Source organism: Cyanistes caeruleus, chromosome 3, assembly GCF_971803275.1.
Source record: "Cyanistes caeruleus chromosome 3, bCyaCae1.hap1.1, whole genome shotgun sequence".
NCBI classification, from domain to species: Eukaryota; Metazoa; Chordata; class Aves; order Passeriformes; family Paridae; genus Cyanistes; species Cyanistes caeruleus.
Window position 1 is genome coordinate 18,010,468 of NC_141703.1, and position 11,462 is coordinate 18,021,929.

Here is an 11,462-nt window from a genome sequence, read left to right on the forward strand (position 1 = left end):
CTGATTTAACAATGTCTTTCATTGCAGCTTCCTTTAGTTTCAAAATATTCCCATGTACAGTTCAAATCTGTGTACACATATGTATATGCCTATGCTTATATATAAACGTATATATATATATATATATGGAGATATATTTAGAGAGAGACATATCAGTATAATTTCTGTCCAAGGTGAAAACCTATATCAGAAAGGTATAATCATACATTTCTCATGTAAGTTTAGTTTTGTTATGCAAAGGGATAGTTCTCTGTTCTGCTCACAAGAAACGAACATCCCTATGCTTCAAAAGCAATGGCAGATGGGTTTTGATAAAAAAAACTACAGCATGCTATCTTCTGCTATCGTAGAAGAGTTTACTTGTGTTCCCAAACAGTGCTGATGGTGTACCCCTTATCTTCAGAGGTAATAAGCCACATCTTGTGTCTGATATAAAGAAAACCATATGCTGTTTCCAGCAGGTCATTCTGCTTTAGAGTAAAAAGTACACTTATTATTAAAAACAAAAGACACAAAACAAAATCCACAGCCAGAGAAAGTTATTAAGTTCAATGACTGTGCATTTTTCACCAAAAACTCCACAAATCCCGCAGAACAACTCCCCCTCCTCAGCAACTCTGTGTGTTCAGTGTGTGAAAGATTCAGAGTCACCACACAAGTTGGCTATTTGTCAGTCTGTCTGCTACAAAAGCCCAAATGAAGAAGTGTTTTGTTTCAAGTTCCTAAGAATTTAAACCTACAGTCCTGAAGACATGGATGCAAAGGGTGTACACTGAGACAAGCTGAGGGGTTCCCTTTTTATTTTGGCCTTGCTTGTAGATAGGTGTAAGGATTTCTTTGTCATCCTTTTACGCGCTTTACTGGAAAGAAGTCAGGATTGCCTTTCAGGGTGGTGGTATCTCCTGCAAACTGAGCAGGGCACTCCCCCTTCAATGTCTTGCAAAAAGGAAAGGCTTACAGTTCAAAACTATTTTTTTACCTATATCTAAGCAAAATACATTTTCAAAATAAACACAGAATGACTAACAATGGCATTCACATTCAAAGCCCACTATTGCAAACAGCCCTAAAGACTCTCAAGAATTTTACTTTTCACATATGTATATATAGTCCAGAGAAAGGGTGTTGGCATTTGATTTGGGTTCAGTTTTTTCCCCTTATTTTCCCCTGTAGTTATTCAAACTTTATGAAAATTCATGCTGTCAAAAAAGAAAAAAATTAATGAGTTAAGCAATTATATCCCCAATGTGACTGCTATCTTAAGTGCAGCACTAAAAGCATTATTCATACCAAAAACCTATTCTGAAAGTGTTTACCAATCCAAGTGAATCACAGAAAGTTTCTGCTGTTCAGCAATTAGAAAAATAAGTCTATAAGCATAACATGAACCTCAAGGCCTGGGGCAGCATATTAAAACAGAAACATTTATACACATACAGGCAGTTATAAAAATTAGATTGGCTTGTTTCCACATCTTTAGAAGCAGCCATCTTTCTGTCAGGAGGTTGTATTTTAAGATGCAGAGAAATCGATCTGCTTAAAGCTGTGTTTTTTATAGTTTGTAATGGGATACTGAGGCCCAAGTCCTATTTGTATCTCAAGGAAAAAATGTCCCATTCTTGCAATTAAGATGAGCCAAATATTTTCTGTTCCTAAGAGGACTGCACTGTTCCAGCACTGGTATATTTATGGCATTCATCAAGAAAAACATTTTTCTTTGTAAATAAAACCATCAATTTTGCCTGCTAATAGCAAATGAATGACTAAAGCCCCATGTACTTCAAGGTGCTCTTCTGAGTCCTGTGGGGCTGTACTGAGTGCAGACTGGTCTGCTACCATGAGGAATAAACCCTTCATCCTTTTTAATGGGATATTTAAAGGGGATTTCAAGAAAGAGGAGAAAAAAGGTCAGAAACAGTGACAAATTACACTCTCCCTGCAGAAATTTATCTCAGTCATCTCTGGAGATTTTCCATGTGCTTCAAAGCAATAGAAGTGTAATACTTCTTTCTTCTTCCCAGTATTAATGTGAATTTAAATCTTTAAAGTTTTTGCCTTCCAACTGCTTCTTTTTAAACTTGAGGTATCTGGATGTGGGTGAAACAACATCTGCTGTATTTTCCACAGACAAAAATTCCCTGTACTCCTGACTTAGATTAATTAATTATTAATTAATTTATTAATACATTTAATATACATTTACAATTTAATAAATTACTAATTTATTAAATTAATACAGAAAAAATACCTGAAATATGTCATTTACTGTATATACTACAGTTTAAAGAACTTGGATTATGAATTACATGTTTTGGTCCTCTACTGAAAGAAATTTATACTTTTTGTATGCCAAAAATACACATAACTAATACTATATCATGTCAGTTTAAGTATAAAAGAGATCTATAAAATATTTGGGAGAAAAATAGACAATTTTTAGGTGATAAAGTTGTCTGCTTTTCTTATTGCTGCATTTAAAAAATATGTTTTATAAAACTTTTTATAATTTACATTATAATTGTCTTTAATTTTCCATTTTACAGAATTTTCTTTCATTGTGATGGAGTGAATGATAACGGGAGGAATAGGCCATCTTTCTTCTCACAGGCCTTGTTTAAAGTATATGGACATTTGAAGAAGGAACTTGTCATCTTGACACAATATTCACTTTTACCAAAGGAAGATTGTTAACAGAGTGCTACTGCATAAACAGAAGATGGTTAATTTATCATTTTGATGGTTAATTTATCATCTAAATCAAGAAAATGGATATTCTCATGCTAAAGCACCAAGTTGTTTCTTTATCTTGCTGGAAATTTGTGTGGTTTCTAACAAGGTGTGTCAAACCAATATCAAGTTATTTTAGTTAAGTCCAATTCTTTCTTGTTAGGAGCACATTCAGATGGAATTTCTTTTTGTCTTTGTTATCATTTTTAAGCCTCAAAGGCCATGAAGAATTGACAGAACAATGCTACTGTCCTGCCCTTGTTAATTTTAAAAAAATGTAGAGGAAATGTGACTGTATTATATCAATGTACACAAAAAAGTAATCAAAGTGCAATTAGAAATAGCACAGACTTCTACCAGAATATATGTTTTTACCAAAACCAAGCTTTTAAACATGAGTTTGGTTTATTTCTTCAGCATAGCCTAACTGCATTTTTACAGACAGATTATTTTAAAGAGGGCTTTATCATTGCTGTTACACAACATTCATCACACCTAAGGAAACAATAAACAAATGGAACTGGGGGTAAATATTGCTTATTGTTGTCAACATTTTGCAAACATGTCTCTGTTTAAAGTGTCCTGTACTATTTGTTATCATTATCAACTTTACCTGCTGTATCAAGTGAACATTCCTCTTTCTGATCACATTACTTTAAAGTCATGTTGACATTTAAATACTCATATGGCCTTTTACAAGGACAATTCTTGAATCTAATCCTGTAACATGCACACAAAGTGCTTGTCACAAGTTTACCACTATAATAATGTTGTTGTTATTATTATTATTGCCACTGTCAGTGTTGCTAACAATAATGTCAATATCAATATGAATTAATTCTTATTACTGGCATAATTTCAAATCAACCATTCATGGCCATGATCCTCTTTGAGACGATGAAAAAGCAAAGCTCTCATTACAGATGCAAGTTTTTTCATTTAATCTTCTAAATAAGGACCTGTGTTTCAACAGTCACAAGTCATTTGGAGACTGTGACACCTTCTTATCAACCTTTCTGACCTCTTCCTCACTTGTCATTTCTTTGCCAGAAGAGATATAGGCCACTTTCCTGAGTGTCTGGGAGCAACAGATGGCAGAGATACCTAGACAGTCTGTAAACATAAACAAAATTATTACCCTCTGATTGCCACCAACCTCCCCTGCCCAAAACTAATGTTGGCACCCATTTTCCTGTGCTTCACTCAGTCCCTTCAGACATACATTGACATGCACACTTGTGGACATTTGTGCGTATGCTTATACATACACATGCATGTTTATGTACTTGAGAGCGCACATGTTCTTTTACCTGTTCCTTAGCTCCAGAATGCCCTCAGCAGCCACATCCCACCCATGAATGAGTTTTCTGGCTTTAGAACTCATGTAACAGCAAGTTAAGGACAGAGGGAAACAAGACACATCTGAATCCAAATGCAATTAGGCAAATTTCAGAATTCCTGTACATCACATTTACCAAGGAGCAGAGGTGTTATTAGGTTTAATCAGGAGCTTGCTTTGATAGACCTATCTTTTTTTAAATTCTGTAATTAACTGCAGTGGGGGTGCAGGTTTTGATAAGGGTCTGAGTGATTAATATGCCATTTTCATATACATCCTTTGTATTTTAATTTAATTCAGTTTGAGAAGAGGCACCTGGACATCTCCAGTCTTTCTGTGCCCTCTGGCAAGCCCATTCCCAGGGTAAGCACGCAGCAGACATTAAGCACTGAAGAGATCTGAAGCATTCCTGAACAGCCAGGAAAGATATGAGAGAAAGGCTGTTCAACAAAAACATGCTGGGCATATAAAACTTCACTAGATAATAGGATTATTGTGTAGAAACACCCCACTTCTATCTCCCAGGCTCACAGTAGCTACAAAAAAAAAAAAAAAAAGGCAATAGTGAGTACAATGTTAGAGTTGCAGCCAAAGTGAAAGAATAACGAATAAGCATGGTGTTAAACTTAAATCGGGCTCCCAGCTGGAGTTCTGCTGTAGTCTGCCAAGCACAACAGGGAAGAAGGCAACAAGGACACCAGTCTGGAGATCAGAGAGGAGGTGTCTGTAAAGAACAAAGGATATCCAAATAGTATTGTTGGCTGCAGACACTGCACTGATAAGTCAGGCAGCATTTGGAAAGAGGAAATTCACAGGAGGAGAAGAGAAAGAAAATGAAGGTGGCAGAGAGATAGAAGAGAACAAAATGGTACAAATGAAAGATAATGAGAAAAAGGCAGAGTTGTAGTGTCCTTCAGCATTTAATAATAAGAAATCAGTGACACATTATAACTATTGATCAAAGGACAAAAAGAAGCACAGAAAAGAGAGAGAGTGCTGCTGGAAGGGTCAAATGTCTTACGAGAGGGGATCAAGATAACCGAGACCTAGTTTAGTTTTGCAGACCCTTGGGACAAATGCCACTAATGAAATGCCACACTCTCTGTGGCATGACCCACATCTGTGTCCAACCAAGTGATCATGGACCACATTATGAACCAGGTCACAGAGTTGGTGGGAAAAGCAGAGAGAGGAGGCAATCTTCTTCCCTCACAGTATTTCTTGGAGTAAAGTATAAGGGGATGTTGCCTCTTGCACCATCTCATCTTGACCTGGACCAACTTGCTGAGGGGAAAGCAAGAGAGTTTCTGAATAAAAATACCCCTACAATAATAATCAGTGAGGTGATACTAAGGACAGAGACACTAAGCCCCACAGCACAGTGAGAAGTAAAAAACAGAGTTTCTATAGCAGAGTTGGAATAGAGAAAGAGGTCTGTAGCTGCAGATTTTCCCCCAGAATAGTCTTCTTGAACTACTAGGATGTTAGATCCACTTCCACAGGGAAAATCCCCATGTTTTTTCACAAGCTTTTCACAATCACATGTCATTCTCTGCTCTCCTAGGCTTCTAACACTTAGACATATTTAATTTATTAGCAAAATTAATTTAAATTGCTTCAAAGTAATGAGCAAAGATACACTCCCTTTATTTAGCTCATTACTGGATAAATCACTGCTGCAGGCACCAGCTTGTAAGTGATGAAGAGAACATGTGCATGCCTTATCCTTTCATCCAGTCCAGTTCAATCCAGTAGGGCAGACTTCATGCTCTATACCCACCTGAGAACACTGTTTCCCACCTGGATAGGTTTCTCCCAAAGGAAAGGAACCATCTGGGAAAAGCTAGATTTCTTTGGAGAGTGGTAAACAAAGTTAAATATTTCTGCAGAGAACTGTTGACCTAGAGATGTCCTCAGAAGGATTTTCCCAGGTTCAGGTCCCCACAGAGCCTTTCAAAGACACCAGCCTTGGGAGCAGTCAGTCACACGCGCCCTAAGTGATTCTGTGGATATCACAGGTCAGCATGTCTTCAGCCTTATTTAGATGGAGCTGGCACATCATAAATCAGGAGCCAAATCACTGGGATGTTGGCTCTCTGAAAGTTTTTCCCAAACCTTTTCCTATAATAAAGGACTCCAAGGACTGACTTGCTCAGATGCAGAATGACACAGGTTTCCAGAAGTTCAATCAAACTGAAATTCTCTGTGGTCTTGGCCTATAATAAAGGCTCCCCAGCAAGTTACTGAGTAACCATATTTTCCTAAGCAGTCTGGGTATTTCTCCTTCATCCTGATTCATAAATTACTGATGCCTCCCTGTTTTTCTTCAGCAGAGTCTTCAGATCTGTGATGTCAAATACCCCACAACTGGCTGTCCCTGACTTATACAGACATAAGAACATCTCTGTTTGCTCTTCAAAAGCACCATGCAAACCAAAGACACTGAGGAGGGGCTTGTTTCTCTTTTACACTTCCCAAAAATATCAGTGAGGTATTTCCTTTTTAGCCTGCAATCATAACCAGAAAAGGAGAAGCATTCAAGTTGAAATTAAAAGCATGCAATCTGCCTGTTTTTCAATTTTCATCTTTCTGGAAATTACTAGATACATATAGTTCCATAACTACGACATTGTGAAAAGTTGTGTTAAACAAAAACATAACCTGCTATAATATTTTAAAATTTTAAAAAATTAAAAAAATAAAAAAAATCAATCTCCTCTGTCAGCTGGGTCCACTTCATATGACATAGCCTCATTTTCTTTTTGGTTGCTGACTTCAGAATCAGTATCACAGATGCTCCATTTTCATGTTCTGTGAAGTTCTCTTCATGCCTATTAGTCTTGGGGAAAGGATCAGTAGAAAACTAAAAAAACCTAGAAGCTTTCAGCATCATTTGATGGAAATTAAACCATTGTGAAGGTTCAGTAGGCCACAATCACATAGATGCAACATCTATGTCTTCTAGTCACATTAAAAAACTGATGCTCTTTACGTAATCCAGGTCCATAAACTTCAAAATTACACTCTGCTATGTTGTATCAAGACCTGAAACTACTCTATGCTGCCACCAAGTAGACAATATAGATGAAGTCACCACAGAAGACAAGCTCAAAAATGAAAATATAATTCGACTAGCCTCTGCCAATCCATAAACCGCTTGACCTCACTTTTAGAACATCTGTTTCCAAGAGGATACTTACAGCCAACTGAATCTTGTCTTTTGAGATGAAAGAGTCTACTTTGAATTACTTCAGTGTGTGCTTCAACATTAATAAATCACCATGCTATGTGGCATGTCAGATATACCACTGAGACAAACTCAGGCTGTTTGTCCTGTCACTGCTCTGCCTCTCACTGTAACCTTATGCTCGGGCAGACAAAGTCCTACACACATGTGAGGGACTTTTTTAAGAGAAACACAGCACCATTGCTGTTTGGAGTATGATGACATTCCTTTCCTGTTTGAAAAACTCAGATGGAAAATGCTCTGTCACCTTCCTTGTGTAGACAAGATCTTCTACAAGAGCATTGGGGAAAATGCAATAATTTTATCTGCTTGCACCCCAGAACTTTGATCAGCACACCTCATTCTGAAAGATGTCAGTCTTCCGATTCAAAGGACATTAAAAGACTCAATTGTGAGTCTTGCAGTGTCTGACAATAGACCCAGCTTGTTACATCAGGATACAGCTTTTAATCAGAACAAAATCAAGCTCTTGGGGTTATTAAGTACCTCAAAGAATATTGCTTGCATTCCTGAACAGTTACAGATGATAAAAATATCATCTGTAAGAAGTACAGCTAAGATGTTATTACCTGTAAGCCAGTTTCATAAGCTTGATTAATTTATTCAGGATTTTTTATCTTGGAAGATGTCAATCCTATAGCTATGATAATAAAAATCACAATGTATACTTGAAAAAATATTAGATCATAGCTGCTTCCTTTAGTTATGCCCAGGCAGTTGCAAGTTGAAGTAAAGATATCACTGTAAATTTGCCACTAATCCTTTATAAACATATAAGCGTTTCTTTCCCTCTAGTCACTAGAAACCGTGTATCAAATCTTTCTACATTTATTCCAAATTTTTTTCCAGCCTAACCCACTAAACTATTATCATCTCTAATTTTCAGGGCATTTTTTTCTTGATTCTTGGATACTTCTCCAAAAGAGTCAGGTTTGCTAGGTTTTAGAGGGTACAAGCTTTCCTTTCATCATTGCTGTGTTGCAGCTGTGGTGGATTTATTGCCCATTGTAGTTCAAAAGGACCTTGGCTCCATCACTAACACACCAGACACATTTGGTCTGCAGGTGCCTGAGACAGACAGCACCACCCAAGTGGCCCAGGCAGGGCAGATTATATCATTCTTAAGGGAGCAACAGCAAATCCACATAAGGCAGGGAAGCATCAACCAATTGATTTGATTGACTTAATGCTGGCTTTGGCATGCTACCTTGTCTGTCATCTTTCGCTGAAAAACAGCTGAACTCTAGTTTGGTCTTTCTGAATACTTGACTAGATCTCTCTTTAATTCAAGCTTTATTATCAGTGTGACACATGACACTAACTTTCAGGCATGTCATTCACTCTGCAAAATAGCAAATTATCAAAAGTCATGAGTACAAGCCATGTCTTGCATTGCCTTACCTTAGTGTTTAGTAAAATCATATTTCCCACTAGCCACAGGTTGTGCTAAGCGTACTAATTGAGAGACAAAGGATATCATCACTCTTAAGAATTTTCCTCTAGTCAGACAATTAGAAGGGGCTTTAATCACATTTTATACACTGTTTTATGAAATCACTAGTCCATCAAAAGCCAGATTCAGTTAAAGATTTCATCTCTTAGCTGCCCATTGCAAATGTTGATTTGGAAGCTGGGAGCTTGCACATCTTATCAAAGGTACAGGATGAATAAAAAAAAGTTGCACTGCAGAGAAAATTGAGTGTGCCAGGATTCCATCCTCCCAGTGATACTGTCTCCCAGTTTGGAGCATTTATAATTTCATAATAGAGAAATTTGAAATGTTTGCAAATATGCTTCTGTCTATGCCTACTTGTTCTGGAACTGTATTTGAGAATTTTTTAATCCTCTTGTCATAAGATTTTGTAAGCACACAGTCTCAGGGAAAAGAAAGGTTCCTTTCTGCATAAAGGTGTGCAAGCCCAACTTACCATGATGGCCAATGGTATTTTTCAGTTCCCTATGCTGCCCAGGTAATTTTTTTATCTACTGCTTCTCCTCCTTATGCTCTTGGGTCATAAACTCTTTTGGGAAAAGACCATTTTTACACCTACCCTTAAAACACCAAGTACAATAGCATCTTGGTCCATGACTTAGTTCCTGGTGCAAATAATAATCTGGCTTTTAGATCTTAGATGAAAGACATTTTCAATCTCTGTAAGAACAAATTAATTATTGTTATTTCTTAAGGCACAGAAGCATAACCAAATAGAATAAAACCCCAGAAATACAAAGGCTGACAATGCTTTTTGCAGAAACCTAGAAATAGAGAAATAGATGTCTCATATTACCTCAAATCAAAAGGAACTCAGGACAAATGACCAAACCGTGATGTTTTGTTAAGCTGGAGTCATAAAAGCCGTTAAAAGCAACTGGAAAAGGCCTTATTATCTAAAGTTAGTAACAACATTGAAAAAAGAATTTCAAAAGAATCAAAACAAAGTTAAGGTGGGCAGAGTTTTTACACAGAAGGATTTTTAATCTGCCAAATCAAACCCAAACATTTCCAATCCCATGTTGCAGGGCATGGAAATACCATCAGATGCTTTATATTAGCTTGCTGTAAGGCTAACTGGGTTGGTTCATTGTCTCCAATAGTCACTGCCTCTGTTATCTTGCAAATTTAAAAGAAACAGTAAAATTCTAAAGTAAAGGTAAAGCAGTGAGAAGAGCAGTACAGTTTCTGTTTTCTTATTATACCACCATGTTCTTTGATTTTACTTCCAAAAGCTCTGCTGCTCTCTCCAGCCTGAATCATTCACACACCTGTTTCATATACTCAGAATTATCTAGACCCAATATGTTTCCTCTTTTCTCCTCCCATTACCCACCTGGAAGCCTCTCTGCAAACACTGAGCTTTCCATAGGGAGCTGAATGTCCCTTCCAACTCAGCAAATTCTATGATTTGGAATTTACTCTGTGATTTGACTTCATCATTTTCTATTGAGCATGACTCCTTCTTAATCCTCTGCTCTGCCTTCTGTGTCTCTTCTCTTTTCTTCTTTCCCCTTTGTCATCAGAGGCACAACATTTTTTTCCACAGCATGACTCAACACTTGAAGCCAAAATTTGCTTTTGTTTTTTTTTTGTTTGTTTGTTTGTTTTTCCTCCAAGCACTTCATTCTAAACTGGCTCTTTGTTCAAATACAAAGCATCATGCAATCATAGATCTTAAACTTCTTCTTGTTTCATTATGTATTCTGCACTATCAAGGAGATCCACATCTTTGCTTTTCTCTTGTGAGCCGTATGGAACCTCATTCTCAAGCTCAGCATCGCTGCCGGCAGTCCTGCTCTTTGCCTCCTGTGGCACTCCACTGCTTCCATGGCCAAGAGCAGAAGAACTACAAGATGAAATCCAAATCCACGGGGCTGAGAGTACTTTCTGAAAGGTTCAAACATCACTCTCATAGTGAAAGCAAGATATATGATATCATATAAAAATAAGATCTAAAGCTAAAATTAGATGTTTGGTTCCATACTTGAAAAGCATTATTTCTTCCTGGTAAAAATCAGAAGGCTTTTGAAAACTCTGCTAGCTGCTGATGAACTCAAGGAGCAAGAAGGTAGGCTTAGAAGCCTTATCCTTCCCAAATGAACCCAAGGAAACTTAAGGAAGTGGCCTCTTTCACCCCAGAATTTTTATTCAGACTCAAGTTTCTCATGAGGGAATGTAGCAAACCAAAGCTGAGCTCATGTTTGTCATCTGAAGATTTCATCAGGATTTTTGCTACGAAATTTTTCCTCTGGGTCAGGGCAGAAGGAGAAGCTTAGATGTGAATATCAAGAGAATGCTCTGCTGTGGCTTGACAAGATGAAGTGTCTCCCATTGTTGAAAGTTTCCTAAATGTAAGTGTGAAATAAGGATGAAATCCCTATCAAAATATTCACAGCACCAAAATGCAGACTTCTGTGGCTCCAGCTGGGAGTAAGGACACAAGCAGAACTGTTTGCTCTTCCTTTGTCATTCCTGGATTGGAATACAGAAAGATAATAAGTTTGTCCAAGAAACAGCAGGTGTTAAGTCTTCTGTTTTCACAGGTCATTTTAGACTTGAAACAGTAACCAAAAAATAAAAGCTTGAACATTTGGGTTGATTCAACAGAGAATTAATTAAATGGGGTTTTTTTGTAAAAAATGTCTGTGTTGCAG

General features: G+C 37.3%; 1 long non-coding RNA gene across 2 annotated transcripts; it reads right to left on the reverse strand.

Moving 5' to 3' along the window:
- Positions 1-2,587: 2,587 nt before the first annotated feature.
- Positions 2,588-10,039, reverse strand: LOC147653988 (uncharacterized). Of its 2 annotated transcripts, none has more exons than XR_015285379.1 (3): positions 9,602-10,039; positions 9,365-9,465; positions 2,588-3,840 (listed from the first exon to the last, which is right to left on the reverse strand). It is a non-coding gene; the product is annotated as an uncharacterized LOC147653988 (long non-coding RNA). The 2 variants fall into 2 exon arrangements; XR_015285380.1 differs by lacking the exon at positions 2,588-3,840 and adding an exon at positions 5,694-6,573 and having other exon boundaries at positions 9,602-9,833.
- Positions 10,040-11,462: the final 1,423 nt, after the last annotated feature.